The sequence below is a fragment of the Tachyglossus aculeatus genome, chromosome 1, assembly GCF_015852505.1.
Source record: "Tachyglossus aculeatus isolate mTacAcu1 chromosome 1, mTacAcu1.pri, whole genome shotgun sequence".
NCBI classification, from domain to species: Eukaryota; Metazoa; Chordata; class Mammalia; order Monotremata; family Tachyglossidae; genus Tachyglossus; species Tachyglossus aculeatus.
This window is the reverse complement of record NC_052066.1, coordinates 91,807,442-91,825,186: the sequence shown is the minus strand read 5'-3', so window position 1 is coordinate 91,825,186 and position 17,745 is coordinate 91,807,442.

The following is a 17,745-nucleotide window of genomic DNA, read 5'->3' as shown; positions in this document are numbered from 1 at the left end:
GGAACTGTTCTAACTTCTTGAAGAGTTTTGCTTGAATAGCGTTTTGTGGAGCAAAATGTGCCAACACATAATGGAACCCTTCTTATCTCCCTGACACATTTAACTCATCTGCACCCTGGAATACAACAAAGAATTTCCCCAACCTAATTCAAATGGCCCTTAATCACACTTTTAAAGTTGTAGTAGTAGTAGTAGTAGTAGTAGTAGTAGTAGTGGTAGTAATAATAATTATGGTATTTGCTAAGCGCTTACTATGTGCCAGGCACTGTTTTAAGTGCTGGGTTAGATACAAGGTAGTCAAGTTGTCTCATGTGGGGCTCACAGTCTCAATCCTCATTTTACAGATGAGGTAACTGAGGCCCAGAGAAGTGAAGTAACTCGCCCAAGGTCACACAACAGATAAGTGGCGGAGCAGGAATTAGAACTCATGACCTTCTGACTCCCAGGCCCGGACTGTATTCAATACACCATGTTGCTTCTCTAATGAAATCAAATGCCATTAATTTACCCTCTAGACTGTGAGTGTGTCTTTCTGTTACATTTGGGTATGAGATCAAATGCCATTGATTTACCCTCTAGACTGTGAGCGCGTTGGGGGCAGGGATGTGTCTGTTTGTTGTTATTTTGTACTCTCCCAAGCACTCAGTACAGTGCCTTGCACACAGTAAGTACTCAATAAATATGATTGAATGAATTTACCTATGGCAATTTATCTAGGAAATCATGTTAATTGCTAACAGCTCAAGAGCACCAAAAACAGTAACTAATGTTGTACTCTCCCAAGAGCTGAATTGAGTGCTTTGCACAGATTAAGGACGCAATAAATATGACTGAATGAGTAGTAGTAGCAGTAACAGTAGTAACAAGACAGGTTTGCTGATACTATTTGACTCCCATGATCAATTGAAGGCTTCAGTGAAATCTTTGCTGTTCAAATTCTTCCACTTAAAATATTTGTTTATAATCTACTCCTCCTGCCCCCATTGGATGGATATCTCCAGGCGGGATCTGACTGATCAGCAGCTTTTTTGTTTTTAATGGAACTACTTAAGCACGTACAGTGTGCAAAGCACTGTACTAAGCACTGGATAAGATACAAGTTAATCAGGTTGGACACGTTCCCTATCCCACATGGGGCTCACAGTCTAAATAGGAGGGAGAAGAGGTACTGAATCCCTAATTTACAGATGAGTAAACTGAGACCCAGAGCAGTTCAGTGACTTACCTAAGGAGACAAGTGGCAGAGCCAGGATTAGAACCCAGGTCCTCTGACTCCCAGGACTGTGCTCTTTCCACTAAGTCACACTGCTCCTAGGCATTTCTACTTCGTAGGCTCCTCCAGAGAGAAGCGGGCCTGTGTCTTTTTCCCTCCTTTCTGGCTGTAAGCGAATCCCCGAAAAATGGCTGGGCCCACCATTCTGAATTCCCACCCACCACCCCCAGACCTGGCTGCAGAGGGAGTCCCACCTACTACATCCGCCTCCACCCCTCCCACTCTTCTCTAGCAGGGCCAGAGCCTGAGTTGACTTTGAGAAGGGGAATAGTCACTTTGTAAAGCCACCTCACAGTCAGTCTGTGGGGAATTTGCCAAGTGTGAAGCGCTCTGACCATAAAATCAGATTGGCTTTATAGGACCATAGAGCAGTAGTACTGTTTTTTAAGTGTCTAATGTGTACAAAGCATTGTGTAGAATGCGAGAATCCCTAGAAAAAAGTACACGGATGAGAATGAGAAATGGTCCCTTTACCACAAGGGGCTCACAATCTCAGATAAGGTGGTGGGATGGTTGGTTCAATCCCATGTCTTCAACTACCACGTCTATGAAAATCATTCCCAAATCTACAACTCCAACCCTGATCTCTTTCCTTCTCTGCTGTCTCGCATTTCCTCCTGCCTTCGAAACATTTCTACTTGAATGTCCTGCTGTTGCCTCAAACGTAGCATGTCCAAACAGAATTCCTTATCTTTCTACCCAAACCCTGTCCTCCCCATGACTTTCCCATCACTGTAGACAGCACCACCATCCTCCCTGTCTCACAACTCTGTGAGCTTGGCATTATCCTTGACTTCTCTCTCTCATTCAACTCACATATTTAATCCATCACTAAATCCTGTCAGTTCCCCCTTCACAGCATCACTAAAATCTGTCCTTTCCTCTCCATCTAAACTGCTACCACATTAATCCAAACACACATCCTATCCCACCTCAATTACTGTAACAGCCTCCTTGCTGACCTCCCTGCCTCCTGTCTCTCTCCACTACGATCCATACTTCACTCTGCTGCCCAGCTCATTTTTCTACCAAAACATTCAGTCCATGTTTCTCCACTGCTCAAGAACTTCCAATGGTTGCCCATCCAATCAATCAATCAATGAGTTGTATTTATTGAGCACTTACTCTGTTCAGAGCACGGTACTAAGCACTTAGGAGAGTGCAATATAACATGAAACAGGCACATTCCCTGCCCACAACAACCTCTGTATCAAGCAGAAACCCCTTATCACCGGCTTTAAAACACTCAATCACCTCGCCCCTTCCTACCTCACCTCACTACTCTGGTACTGTGACCTAGCGCACACAGGCCTTCCCTGGCTAAGCTCTCCTTTGCTCTTCTCCCACTCCCTTCTGTGTTACTCTGACTTGCTCTCTTTATTCATCCTCCATTCCAGCCCCACAGCACTTATGTACATATTTGTAATTTATTTATTTATGTTAATATTGGTCTCCCCCTCTAGAGTGTAAGCTAGTTGTAGGCAAGGAATATGCTTGTAATTGTTATACTGTACCCTCCCAAACACTTAGTACAGTGCTCTGCACACAGTGAGTGCTCAGTAAATACGATCAAATGAATAAATGAACTAGTGAACTTCGCTCATCAAATGCCAATCTACTCACTTTACCTCAATCTTAGCTATCTCATCACCGACCTCTCACCCATATCCTGTCTCTGGCCTGGAATACCTTCCCTTTTCAAATCTGATAGGCAATTACTCTCTTGTCTTGTCTTATGCCATCAAATTGTTTCCAACCCATAGCGACACCATGCACATACCTCTCCCAGAACGCCCCACTCTCCATCTTCAATCATTCTGGTAGTGTACACATAGAGTTTTCTTGGTAAAAATATGGAAATGGTTTATCACTGCCTCCTTCCGTGCAGTGAACTCGAGTCTCTGCCCCTCAACTCTCTCCCAAGCCGCTGCTGCCCGGTATGGGTGAGTTTTGATTTGTAGTAGATTGCCTTCCACTCGCTAGCCACTGGCCAAGCTAGGAATGGAATAGGTAGGCCCCTACTTGATTCTCCCTCCCATAGCCGAGACTGGAAGAGTAATGGAAACTCCTGAGGTGTGACCCTGAGAGGTCCAATTATTCTCAGCGTCTTCAAAACCTTACTGATGGCTCATCTCTGACTATGCCCTCAATCTCCTCTTTTCACACTCTCTTCTGAGTTGCTTCCTTTATTCACCACTTCCTCCCACCTCTCAAACCCACAGCTCTTATGTATTTATACATAATTCATTTATTTAAAATATTATTATTATTATTGTTGTTATTATTATAATGTCTGTCTCCCCCTCTAGACTGAAAGCTTGTTGTGGTCAGGGAATTTGTCTGCCATTTTGCTGTATTGTACACAGTAGGCTCTCAATAAATGTAATTGATTGACACAAATGAAAAGGTGAAACTACATAAAAAACAGGCAAACAACAAAGAAAAGCTGCTTTTATTTCACAATCAGTAGGATCCTATAGAAATGAGATTGCTTATACAGCATTCTTGTTCTGATCGAGAACCGAGAAGGTTTCCTGAGGAGGCAGAACTCTGTTTCCTCAAACATCTGTCCCATTTCATTATATTCAGAGTTGCTTTATGCACGCACCACTAGGGAAGCAAATGGCCTTTAAGTGTTGTCACTGTTTTGTCAATTGGAGCTGCAGGGTTGTCTGGTCAGATAAATGCCTGGAGTGGCTGAAAACGTGACCATGAAATTGAATTGGGGAAAATATGACATTCCTTATCAATTCTGCTTTTGCTCAGGGCTCTGAAATCTACTAAATTTTAACGAAGGTCTTGCCCATTCAAGACACCAAACACTTAAGATAGTGCTGTCCCATTTTTATTTTCATACTCCACTGGCCTCTCAGAGATGTACTCAATTTTCCTTACTTCTGTGTCTCGACAGTGTTTTTCCTGGATTTTCCTGAACTTTTCTTGATGCGAAACAATCCTTCAACTGTTAGTTCTTTACAGGAATATGTCAGCCCTCAAGCTTCACAACCTGGTCTGTAGCTCTTTCTTTAATCCCCTTCTGAGAAATGAGAGGCTTGGTATTTTGCTTTGTCTGTTAACATAATACTGTGGGGATCGGGAAAAGAAACATTGGCTTTTGCTTCCATTTAAAATGAAGGAAGACCCATGAGTTCATGGAACAGCCCCTCGTCCTTCCAAACTGATACGAATCAAGACTGTCTAGTGGACTATAAGCTCAAATCATCCAGAACTGAACCTGAATCTTTAATCAAGTAAGCCAAGTTTGTTTATCACTTTGAGCTGGTATACCAGCCAGGCCACTAAGTCACAGAAGAAAATTATGAATGCAGCAGGTTTTGTCCTTTCAGAACACTGGAAAGTTTTGGTTGTGATCAGACGAAGAAGCAGCACAGCTTTGTGAATCAAGCACGGGCCTGGGAGTCATAAAGTCATGGGTTCTAATTCTGACTCGGCCACTTATCCGCTGTGTGACCTTGGGCAAGTCGCTTAACTTCTCTGGGCCTCCGTTCCCTCATCTGTTAATGGGGATTAAGACTGTGACCACTAAGTGGGACAAGGACTGTATTCAACCTGATTATCTTGTATCTACCCCAGGGCTTAGAACAGTGCCTGGCACATAGTAAGTGCTAAACAAATACCATTATTATTATTTTTACTATTATTATTATTATTGTTATTACATGCTCCATACCTGGGTGGAAGCACCCTAAGATCTCCATCAGCCCCCTTTTTTACCTGACTTGGTGGACTCTGAGATCTTCTTTTATGTTGTTTTTGTATTTATACAATTTTATCTTTCTTATTGTTTCTATTGCCAAACCCCTCCCTGCCTTCCTCTCAGACTCTGAGCCCCTCAAGGGACAGGAACTGAGCCCAATTCTCACAAATATATTTATTTCCCAGGGCTTATTACACACAAGAGGTGTTTGATAAATAATAATGAGGGTGTTTCTTTTAGACTGTGAGCCCACTGTTGGGTAGGGACTGTCTCTATATGTTGCCAACTTGTACTTCCCAAGCACTTAGTACAGTGCTCTGCACACAGTAAGCGCTCAATAAATATGATTGATTGATTGATTGATTAAGCACTTACTATGTGGCAGACAGTGTGCTAAGCGCTGGGGTGGATACAAGCAAATCAAGCTGGACTCAGTTCCTGTCCCATGTGGGGCTCACAGATTCAATCCCCATTTTATAGATGAGGTAACTGAGTCACAGAGAAGTGAAGTGTCTTTCCCAAGGTCACACAGTACACAAGTGGTAGAGCCGGGAATAGAACCCATGACCTTCTGACTCCCAGGCCGGTGCTCTACAATGTGCTGTGTCTCTAGTAAATGCTATTACTACTTCTGCTGCTAATACTATTAATACTATATTGAATGGGCCCTATATCTCAGCATGTTTATGTGTTTGGAAAGTGTTTTTACTGTTCCAAAGCTTTTTCCAATTATGAAAGCAATAGCGATGGGCCTGTTATTTTCAAAATTATGCTTTAATCTTGTTTAAAGTGCTTGTCAGTCTTTACTTTTAATTGCAAGTGTTCGCAAGTGACAATTCCAAAAGTACCTAGGAGACCTGTAGATTTCCTTGGCTCTTGGGGAAGAGGAAAAGAAGCACAGTGAAATCCCAATCCAACATGCATCTATAAAGAAAACTGGAAATCCCAGCCTTATCTTTCTGGCATAGAAACATGGACAATAAGGAGACTTTCTAGTCACCCACAGTTTTCATTCCCAGTGAGAGAATGATGAAGAGACTGAATCCTCTTTTCTTAGGGTTGAACAAAGATCCTAAAATGAATTGAGCTATAAACAGGGAATGTGTCTATTTATTTTTATATTGTACTTCCTAAATACTTAGCACAGTGTTCTGCACACAGTAAGTGCTTAGTAAATAAAATTTACTGGCTGACTGACCAATTTTTTTTATGTTGGAGGCAATTTAAACCAATTAGAGCCACTAGACTGTAAGCTCCTGGAAGAGAGGAACTGTGTCTACCAACTCTATTGTATTCTATTCTTCTAAGCCTCTAGTACAGTGCCTGGTACACAGTAAGTCTTTGATAAATTTCATGACTCCCAGTCCTGTGCTCTTTCCACTAGGCTAGATGGCTCTGGGATCATCAGGAAACTGAGACAGATTCCAAAGGAATTTTAGAAACTGCTAGTGGCAAAAGTAGTAACAGAACAGATGACAATTTTTATCTGCACATGGCATGGAGATGGTGGGTTGCAAATGGTCCTTTTTAGATACCTACAAACCTACAAACTCATGGTAGGATCTCATCATCTGTAGTGGTATTTTCTGATCTGATGCAACACTTTCTCTATTTCTCTCTACATCTGTGGATTCAATAGAGAATTGTTTCAAGCCTTGTTCATTCTTTCATTCATTCAATTATATTTATTGAGTGCTTACTGTGGGCAGAGCACTGTGCGAAGCACTTGGAAAGTACAATTCAGCAACAGAGACAATCCTTGCCCACACTGGGTTTACAGTTTAGAAGGGGGTAGACAGACATCAAAACAAGTAAACAGATATCAATTAGCATCAATATAAATAAATGGAATTAGAGATATATAGACATCAAAACAAGTAAACAGGCATTAGTATAAATAAAATAGAATTATAGATATGTACATATATACACAAGTACTGTGGTATGGCCATCGTATTAGGTATATTGTTGAATACAAAGAATACAATGGAAAAAAATGTGTTCTAGTGGAAAAAGCATAGGCCTGAGAGTCAGAGGACCTGAGATCTAATCCTTGCTCTGCCATTTACCTGCTGTGTGACCTTGGGCAAGTCACTTAACTTCTCTGTGCCTCAGTTCCCTCATCTATGGAGATTCAAAGCCTGTTCTCCCTCTTACTTAGATCACAAACCCCATGTGAGACCAGATGATCTTGTGTCCAGCTCAGTGCTTAGTAGAATGCTTGGTACATAAGAAGAGCTTAATAACTACGATGAGGATGATGATCGTTATTATTATTATTAATTCAACTAATAATAATAGTGGTAATAAAAGTAACATGGTATTTGTTAAGTGCTTACTATTTGTCAGGCACTGTACTAAACACTTGGTTGGATAAAAGCAAATTGGGTTGGACACAGTCCTTGTCCCATGTGGGGTTCACAGTCTCAAACCCCATTTTACAGATGAGGTAACTTAGGCATAGAGAAGTGATTTGCCGATGGTCACACAGCAGGCAAGTGGAAGAGTAAGGATTAGAACCCATGACCTTCTGACTTCCCCCATGCTCTATCCACTACACCATGCTGCCCGTGTGTCAACCTTGGGTGGTGCTCTGGTTAATGTGAACATAAAGAAATGTTTTGCCTTCTTATTTTTATCAATTTCCATGGTTTTAAGGATACCAGCTGACAGAGAGATCCTGTCTGCTGTGAGCATTCACAAAGTCCCTAGCTATGCTGGTGGGTTTGCCCCACTTGGGATCTATCCCTGCTTTTAATGAGACAGATCCAAATCCAGATCCTCGTCAAACTTTTACTCGAGTTGAAACCCCCAATAATTAATAATCATTGCATTTGTTAAGTGCTTACTATGTGCCAAGAACTGTACTAAACACTGGTGTACACTCAAGATAATCAGCTGTATACAGTCTCTGTCCTACTAGTGGCTCATAAATCTAAGAGGGAGGGAGAACAGGTGTAAGTTTCTTGTGGGCAGGGACTGTCTGCCAACTTTATGGTAACACACTCTTCCAAGTGCTCTGTACACAGTAAGCATTTAGTAAATACTATCAATTTACTTCATTTCCATTTTACAGGTGCCAAAACTAAGACACAGAGAAGTTAAGTAAATTGTTCAAGGTCATATTGAAGGCAAGTGGTGGTCAGGATCAGAACCCAGGTCCCCTGATTCCCAGGTCCTGTTTATTTTTCCACTTTACCATGCTGCTTCCTGATTAGTGCTCAGCAGACTGGGCTTGCAATCCAAAAATGGCTACTGGAGACACTGGACAAATTGAGGCAAAAAGAAGAAATCTTTGTAGAAATGAGATTTTAGAGGAGATTTTAGAAGGAATTAGGGTGACAGCAGGAAGCATATGAAATAAAATACTCCCAGGTATAGTGTCTGCCAACTTTGTCACATTGTACTCCCTCAAGTGCTTAGTACAGTGCTCTGCACATAGAGTTCAATAAATACCATTATTTGATTGAATGATTGATTATGTTGGTTCCAAGGACAAAAAAAAGGTCCATATTGTTTTCTTGAAAGGAGGAACTTGTTTTAAGAGCTGTGAAAGAAACTCAAATGTCCAAGTATATGGTTGAATTTTGTGGTTTTCATCAAAGACATTCCTATTTTTTTCCATTCTCTGTATCGTCTGCAGTGTAATTGAGTAATTTCACACTGTACTGACGTGTTTTTGAAAAGCTGTAGCATGCATTGTGCTTGTTTCATCAGAGAATACATGTCATGATTTCACTCACATACTTGCTATTTCTGCAACTGAACATTTCTCAGTTATTTTAACAGGAAATCAATATCCAAAACCTTTGTCTTGTGATCTTCTATACACAGGAGAGTATACAGAAGATTCCCCTCTAGATTGTAAACTCACTGTGGGGAGGGAATGTGTGTGTTATAGTATTATACTGCACAATATAGCCCCTCTCCCAAGTGCTTAGTACAGTGCCCTGCACATAGCAATCACCTAATAATGAGTAGCTCTGACATTGCTCTCCCTCCCCTTTTAGACTGTGAGCCCCGTGTGGGACATGGACTGTGTCTGACCTGATTATTTTGTACTTACCCCAATGTTCAGCCTAGTGCTTGGCACCTAGTAAGTGTTTAATAAATGCCACTATCATTATTGCTTGCAGCAAGCTAACTGCAGAATTACTTCTGAAAATCCTTTCCCTAAGTGAAAGCAGCCAAGTAATTCGATCCGTTTAATCTAAGAAACCACCAATTCCTTGAGATATTTCTGACTCCGGGGATTGTTTTACCCCATTTGCAGGGACAGGACTGCATATCCACAGTAGACAACCCTCCTCAGATCTCAGTCCAGCTGCTTCCCTCTGAAAGACAAAATTATCTCCACATTTTCTATTAAGCGGTTTAAGAGAAATTAGCACAGCGACCGAGATCTGTAAATATGATCCTGTTTATTTTCCCAAAGCTTTGAACTAAGCTGAGAGATCTAAGTAAAGCCAAGAGTGACTTAAAATGATGCATGAGCCAATTTGTTAGACGTGGAAATGGAGAAAAGAGAGCTGAGGAGGACATGCAAAGTCAAAAAGGAATGTTGAACTATATGGTGTAAGGGGATTGCTTTTGAACAGCTCAATCATTAACTTGACATTAAATCAAGTCCAGGGTTCAGCTCCAAAATTGTCTTCTTTTAATGGCATGTGCAGAGTTACTTACAACTAATGTAACAAGGATATCTTCATCATCAGTCTCCTAATATTTAATGAGCTGTAGCTTCTCCCTCCAGCCCATTTGGTGGTAGAAGGGAAGTTTAGGAACAGTGGGAGAGAATTATAAAGAACCAGAACAATTATGTTTGATAAGTACTAAAATGCTAGCTTTTTGTGTTTATTTGATGCTAGTGGACACTTCTGAATTTGTTTTTCAGAAAGAGAATTTAACGAAATGTAATCTGAACATGAAGTCCACTGTCCAATCAATCAATCAACCACATAATAAATTGTATTTATTGAACACTTACAGTATGCAGAATGCTGTACTAAGCACTTGGGAGAGTACAATATAACAGTTAGTAGACAGGTTCCCTGCCAGTAATGGTCTTACAGTCTAGAAGAGGAGACAGATATTAATGCAAATAAATAAATTATGGGTGCTGTGGGGCTGAAGGAGGGGTGAATAAAGAGTGCAAATTCAAGTGTATGAGTTTCTTAAGCCCTTGAATATAATTATGGTACTAGTTAAGCTGTGTGACTTTGGGCAAGTTACTTAATGTCTCTGAGCCTCAGTTACCTTATCTGTAAAATGAGGATTATGACTGTGAGCCCCACTTGGGACAACCTGATTACCTTGTATCTACCCCAGAGCTTAGAGCAATGCTTGGCACATAGTGAGCAGTTAACAAATACCATCCTTATCATTATTAAGCATTTAGTATTCACTTATACTAATGTCTGTCTACCCCTCTAGACTGTAAGATCATTGTGGATAGGGAAGGTGTCTGCTTTTTGGTCTATTGTACTCTCCCAAGTGCTTAATACAATGCTCTGCACACTGTAAGTGGTCAATAAATGTGACTGACTGACTGATTGACTGACATTGAAGTGCAAGGGTGACACAGAAGGAAGTGGGAAAAGAGGAACTTAGGGTTTAGTCAGGTGAGGATCTCTAGTTCCGGAAGACCTCTTGGAAGTCCATTGATTTTACTACATCTGCAGTAAAGAGCATAAAGGGGACTTATCCTTCACCTGCCAACTGCAAAACAAACCCAGATTGAATTTGCAGGAGATCAATTTCCATTGCATTCTACAATTTAGACAACGGAGGGGATCACTACCAGGAGTGTGGCATGCAGAATATTTTACTGGTATCTTAAGTATGAACATCCTGAATAACAATCTTGGAAACAGTAAAGAACTAGAAGGAACATCATGCTAATGTTGTCTTTTATATTTAGAGACATCACTGAAAAGTGAGGCAGTTGTCAGTGATCCTGAATAGAAAGATGCTTCAATGTTTAAAGCTTTATAAAAACCAGAAGAACATATGATTTCATAAGCCCTTGAATATAATAATGGTACTTGTTAAGCACTTAGGATATGCCAAGATCGAACTAAGTGCTAGGGTAGATACGAGATAGTCTTTGTCCCACACTGGGCTCACAGTCTAAGTAGGATTGAATCCCCATTTTACAAGTGAATAAACTGAGACCCAGAGAAACTAAGAGACTTGTCTGAGGTCACACAGCAGCTAAATGGCCAAGTGGGATTAGAACCCAGGTCCTCTCCCTTCCAGGCCTGTGCTCTTTCTGTTAGGCCATGCTGCTTCTCCATGAATGCATATGAAATGCCAGATAACATCCCTCAGGCTTTCCTGGGCATATTGTTTCCTCAGGTACAATGACTGCAGGCTATGACTGTCCTGGGGTTTCTTGAATAGGTAGAAATATTGGGTGACCTGAATAAGGCTGCCTACCAAATAAGTACTACTTTTTTGCTCTTATTTAAAGTTATATTTCATGTTGAGAGCTAGAGTCTATAGGGAAGTGTAGCTGTAGAGGTCTGCTAGTGAATGGAGGAGTGTGGCCTAGTGGAAAGAGAATGAGCCTGGGAATCAGAGGGCCTGGGTTCTAATCCCTGTTCTGCCACTTGTCTGCTTTGTTACCTTGGACAAATCACTGTACTTCTCTGTGCTTCAGTTACCTCATCTGTAAATTGGGGATTAAGACTGTGAGCCTGTGTGGGACAGGGACTGTGTTCAACCCCAGGGCTTAGTACGGTGCCTGACACATAAAGTGCTTAATAAATACCAAAAAAATGGAAAGCTGCTACTACTGGGTTACTGGGTATATATAGAAAATCTATAAAAAATATTTTCCCTCTTTGTATAGAGGTGTTTGCTTTTCACAGTACCTGGTATTGTCTTCATTTTGCCCCTGACTCTTGATCCTCTCGACGTCAAGGCTCTAAAAGGGTTCCTTTCCTGGATTTGTTGTCCCAGGAAGAAAGACTAGAGGAGCAGCATGGCCCATTGGCTGGAGTATGGGCCTGGAGGTCAGAGGATCTGGGTTCTCATGCCCACTTCTCTGCAGAAAGACCCAGGCCAAGTCTTTTAACATCTCTGGGCCTCAGTTTCCTCATTTGTAAAATGGGGATTCAATGTCCATTCCCTCTCCTACTTAGACTGTGGGATCATGAGGGAGAAGGATAGAGTCCAGTCTACTTAGCCTGTACCTTCCCCAGGGCTTAGAATAGTGTTCGACACACACAGTAAGCACTTAGCAAATAATAATAAGAAAAATAATGATAATTTTAAGTATAATTCTGATAGCATGGTATCATTGAGCAAACCATTGGGGGGAATGCACTGTATATTAAGTTGGTCTGTCTGCCGTGTTGTCTGAGAGCACACATTCCTCCCATTTCAGCTCTCTGAGCAGCAGCTGTGGCACGGTGGCATATCTTGGGAAGTAGCATGGCCTAGTGGAAAGAGCACAGGCCTGGGATTCATTTCAAATTTTATACTTTACCTTATGCCCTTTGAGTGCTTAATACATTACTCTGCACACAGTATAACCTCAATAAATAATACTGCTATTGATATCTTTCCTGTCCTCTATCAGGTAGAGGGGTTAGAAAACTGAGACAAGTCAACAAATGTTAAAAAGCCGTACAAGCCAGGGCCTGGTTAGTAAAGCTCTGGATTTTTTAATTGGTTTTGAGCTAAAACAATCAATCAGTCATTCAAAATCAAAGCAATCAATCAAATCAATCAATGGTATTTATTGAGCGACTTGACCAAAGTCACGCAGCGGCTTATGGAAGAGCTAGGGTTAAAGCCCAGGTCACCTGACTCTCAGCCCATGCTCTTTACACTAGTCCACTAGTCAAGAATAAATGCAAGAGGGAAATTGCAATTAGAAGCATCATGGCCTCGTGAATAGAGCATGAGCCTGGGAGTCAGAAGGACCTGGGTTCTAATCCCAGCTACACCACTTGTCTGCTGCTGCGTGACCTAGGGCAAGTCGCTTAACTTCTCTGTGCCTCATTTACCTCATCTGTAAAATGGGGACTAAGACTGTGAGCCCTATGTGGGACGTGGATTGGGTCCAACCTGATTACCTTGTATCTACCTCAGCACTTAGTACAGTGTCTGGTTCAGAGTAAGCACCTAACAAATACCATTTCAAAGAAAATCTTTCTCTACTATTATACTCAAGTAGTAAAGATGTTCCTTGGCTGTCGGGATCCTCAGCACATATGTCAGAAGTTGCTGAAACATTACTCTCATCCTGTCGTGATCCATCACCCCTGCCCACCCCTCCGCCCGTACAGAAGAGATAATGGGCCAGGAGATCTTTGGAAAGGAATGCCAAGGGGGCAAAGGAGAGAGACCAAGCTCATTCATTCATTCAGTCATATTTATTGAGAGCATACTCTATGCAAAGCACTGTACTAACGGCTTGGGAGAGTGCAATAGAATAATAAACAGATACATTCCCTGCCCACAATGACCTTATAGTCTAGAGCTATGAGGAGTTAGGCAGAGAGATAGGGACAAGCAATCATAATCAGGCTCCCCTCCCCTTAGGCACTTTGCTACTTATCACAGCCCACAGTACTGATGTAAATATTCCTATACTCTATTATTTGCCCTATCCCTATTTTATTTTAATGTCTGTCTTCCCATTTAGTTTGTGGGCATAACTTTTAGGTCCGGATTAGGGCAGGAACATGTCTACCAACGCTGTTGTAGTATATTCCCCTAAACACTCAGTATAGGGCTCTGCACACAGTAAGTGCTTCGCGAATACCACTAATTAATTGACTGATTGATTGATTGATTGACAAGGTCTCCTCCAGTCTGCCTCTTCTTCTCCCCTCGACCTCCTTGGAATTTGGTTCTCTGCAGCTGCCTCTTCTGCCATCCACTATGGAAGTCACAGCCCCCAGCCACCACAACCCTCAATGTCATGGTTCCAAACCCCCCCACACACCCCCAACCCTGCCTCTTTTGCCTTTGGTCATTAGATGGGGCCTTCAGTTGAATTGGGCTAGTAATAATAATAATTGTTTATTTGCTAAGCACTTACTAGGTGCCAGGAACTGTTCTTAGCACAGGGGTAGATATAATCGGGTTGGACACAGTCCCTGTCCTACATAGGCCTCACAGTCTTAATCCCACTTTACGGATGAAGGGACTGAATCACACAGATGTGACTTGCCCAAGTTCACCCAGAAGACAGGTGGCAGAGTCAGGATTAGAACTCAGGTCCTTCTGACTCCCAGGCCTATGCTCTATCCACTAGGCCACGCCGCTTCTACCGTATTTACTCACTAAATTGCCCCCATTTTTACAAGCAGACTATGTGTTGGAGGCAATTATGCAAGCATATGGTGCATGTACAGAAACGTTTTCAGTACCATCATCATCATCATCATCATCAGTCGCATTTATTGAGCGCTTACTATGTGCAGAGCACTGTACTAAGCACTTGGGAAGTACAAATTGGCAACATATAGGGACAGTCCCCACCCAACAGTGGGCTCACAGTCTAAAAGGGGGAGACAGAGAACAAAACCAAACATACTAACAAAATAAAATAAATAGAATAGATATGTACAAGTAAAATAAATAAACAAATAAATAAATAAATAGAGTAATAAATATGTACAAAGCAGTATCAAAACTGCTGCTTTCTTTCTACCATTTAGAATACATGCATCTATAAAAATACCTCATCAATCACTCTATTCTAATGTTAAAATCAATATTCTAATTATCCAAATTGAAATTTAGTCAGATTATTGACCAAGGATGACAAATTTATTTAACCTGGTGCAATGAATGATAACACTAAATGAGAGAACAAGTTAAGAGAAAGGAAATTGAAGTTGAATATCATTAATTTCTAGAGGCCAGCAGTTAAAAACTTGAATCATTTATCCTGGGCCGGAAATGGAACAAAATTAGCCTCCTAAGCTCCTTCTGTTTCCACAAAGCCATAGTCTCCTAAAGCTAGAGTGCCTAGACCCTTCCCTCAAGGCAGAAATCAATCAGTTGTATTTATTGAGCGCTTACTGTGTGCAGAGCACTGTACTAAGTGCTTGGGAAGTACAAGTTGGCAACATATAGAGACAGACCCTACCCAAAAGTGGGCTCACAGTCTAAAAGGGGGTGACAGAGAACAAAACCAAACAAACAAAATAAAACAAATAGAATAGATATGTGCAAGTAAAATAAATAAATAAATAAATAGAGTAATAAATATGTACAAACATATATACATATATACAGTTGCTGTGGGGAAGGGAAGGAGGTAAGATGGGGGGATGGAGAGGGGGACGAGGGGGAGAGGAAGGAAGGGGCTCAGTCTGGGAAGGCCTCCTGGAGGAGGTGAGCTCGCAGTAGGGCCTTGAAGGGAGGAAAAGAGCTATCTTGGCGGATGGGCAGAGGGAGGGCATTCCAGGCCCGGGGGATGACATGGGCCGGGGGTCGATGGCGGGACAGGCGAGAACGAGGCATGGTGAGGAGATTAGCGGCAGAGGAGTGGAGGGTGCGGGGTGGGCTGTAGAAGGAGAGAAGGGAGGTGAGGTAGGAGGGGGCGAGGGGATGGACAGCCATGAAGCCCAGGGTGAGGAGTTTCTGCTTGATGCGCAGATTGATTGGTAGCCACTGGAGAAACTAATCTCAGGTCCATGCTGTGACATTGTCTTTGCTATTAAGCTGGAATTTTCAGGAAGGGAATTTGTCCCAGCTCTTAAAAGTTCTGGTAATGATGATAATGATGATGATGACAAAAATTTATTATTATTATTATTTTGGTATTAAGAGTTTACTATGTGCTACGCACTGTGCTAAACACTGGGATGGGTACAATTATCTCTGACACAATTCCTGTCCCACATGGGGATGTAGGTCTAGCAGGGAAGGGGAAACAGGTAATGAACCCCCATTTAACAGATGAGGAAACTGAGATAAGTTAAATGGCTTGACCAGCAGGCAAGCGGCGGGACCAGGATGGGAATCCTGGCCCTCCGACTCCTAATCTCATGCTCTTTCCACAGTATCAGGCTACACCTGGTGATTTAGAGTAATCATTGCTAGGCAAGAAGTGATCATCACAGAACTGAAATGAATGTTGTCTGTCACCCTAACTCAGTGGATGAATCTACATATTTCTGTACCATGCTCATGTTATCAATCTCAATTTCAACCTAATTCAGTTCAATCATATTTATTGAGTGCTTACTGTGCTCAGAGCACTGTACTAAGTGCTTGGGAAGTACAAGTTGGCAACATATAGAGACAGTCCCTACCCAACAGTGGGCTCATGGTCTAGAAGTGGGCTCACAGTCTAGAAGGTTGAAGGGGTTATTTGCTGCTGGAACTTTTTTTGTTTCAACAATCACAGGAGAGTATTATGATAATAATAATAATAACTGTGGCACTTTGTTAAGCACTTACTATGTGCCAGGCACTGTATTAACTGCTGGGGTGGATTCAAGCAAATCTGGTTGGACACAGTCCCTTGTCCCACATGGAGCTCACAGTCTTAATCCCCATTTTACAGATGAGGTCACTGAGGCCAAGAGAAGTTAAGTGACTTGCCTAAGGGCACACAGCAAACAAGTGGTGGGGTCAGGACTAGAACCCATGACCTTCTGACTCCCAGGCCCATGCTCTATCCACTATGCCATGCTGCTTCTGGGCATTAGGTTAGGGTTGAATGCATTTAGTTTTTCTTGTGAGATTTCATCCTCGGGTATGATCGTGATTGGTCTGTGGGATGGTCAGATTGGCACCTGCTACTCAGGACTAGTAAGGATTTTATTCTTACCTACAAAAGATTTGCTATTTGTGCTTAGTCTTCTTTGAGAAGAAGAAGGCAAATCCTCACTTTGTAAAACAACTCGCTGAAATACCTAAAATTTTTCAGACCTGGAGAAGGAGCAGGAGCAGAGCAAAAGCAACTTCAGCAGACGTCCCCCTCCTCCTCTTCCTTTTCTTGACCTCTATCAAACTCTTCCAAGGTCTGTCTTATTCCTATCCTCCCTCCCAACCTGAATGGACTCCAGAGATTGCTCTGAGACCACCAAGGGCTGCAACAAGAATGAGAACAAAAAGACTGAATGGATGAGGAGTGTGGCTAGCAAAGCCAGGAAGCATCTGTCCTTCAGGTGGATTGCTGATCTCAGAATTCCCAAGTCAGAGCTGAGGTACCACCAAGGACACAGCACCGAAAAAAAACCATGACCCCTTTAATACCGTGGGCTGTCTCCCCAACCTTAGCTTGGCACCGAAGGGAGGACTTGTTTCAGGCAGGTTCAAGTTAAAGAAGAATTTTTCCCTAGAAAATTCTTGTCAGAAAAATGCTTTTTGTCATTGGCTGATTATTTCTAGTTCTCATTATTGATTGTCTTCTAAGTAGAGGGGTTTGGAGGGCTGGGGGAAGAGCCCAAATACCTTCTCAAAAACTGGACGTGCATAGTTCGTCTTCCTGCTCAAAACCCAGCACACACTCATAGTTCAGAGGGACTGAAAATAATAATGCATTTGGATCACAAGTCGATTGATTTGGGGGATCCGTAATGCTACAGAGCTGAAGTGCTGCTCCTTTTCCATCTTTTGTTAGCCTTTTCTTCCAACAAAGAACTAAAATGCCCAACTCCCAAGTGTGGTAGTGATCACGGCTGATCAAGGAAAGTTATTTGGAGACAGAAAGTGAATTAATGATTTATCTGTCTTAATTCATGTAAGTCTGAATGTTCAAAGAAACAGAAGCCTGCCT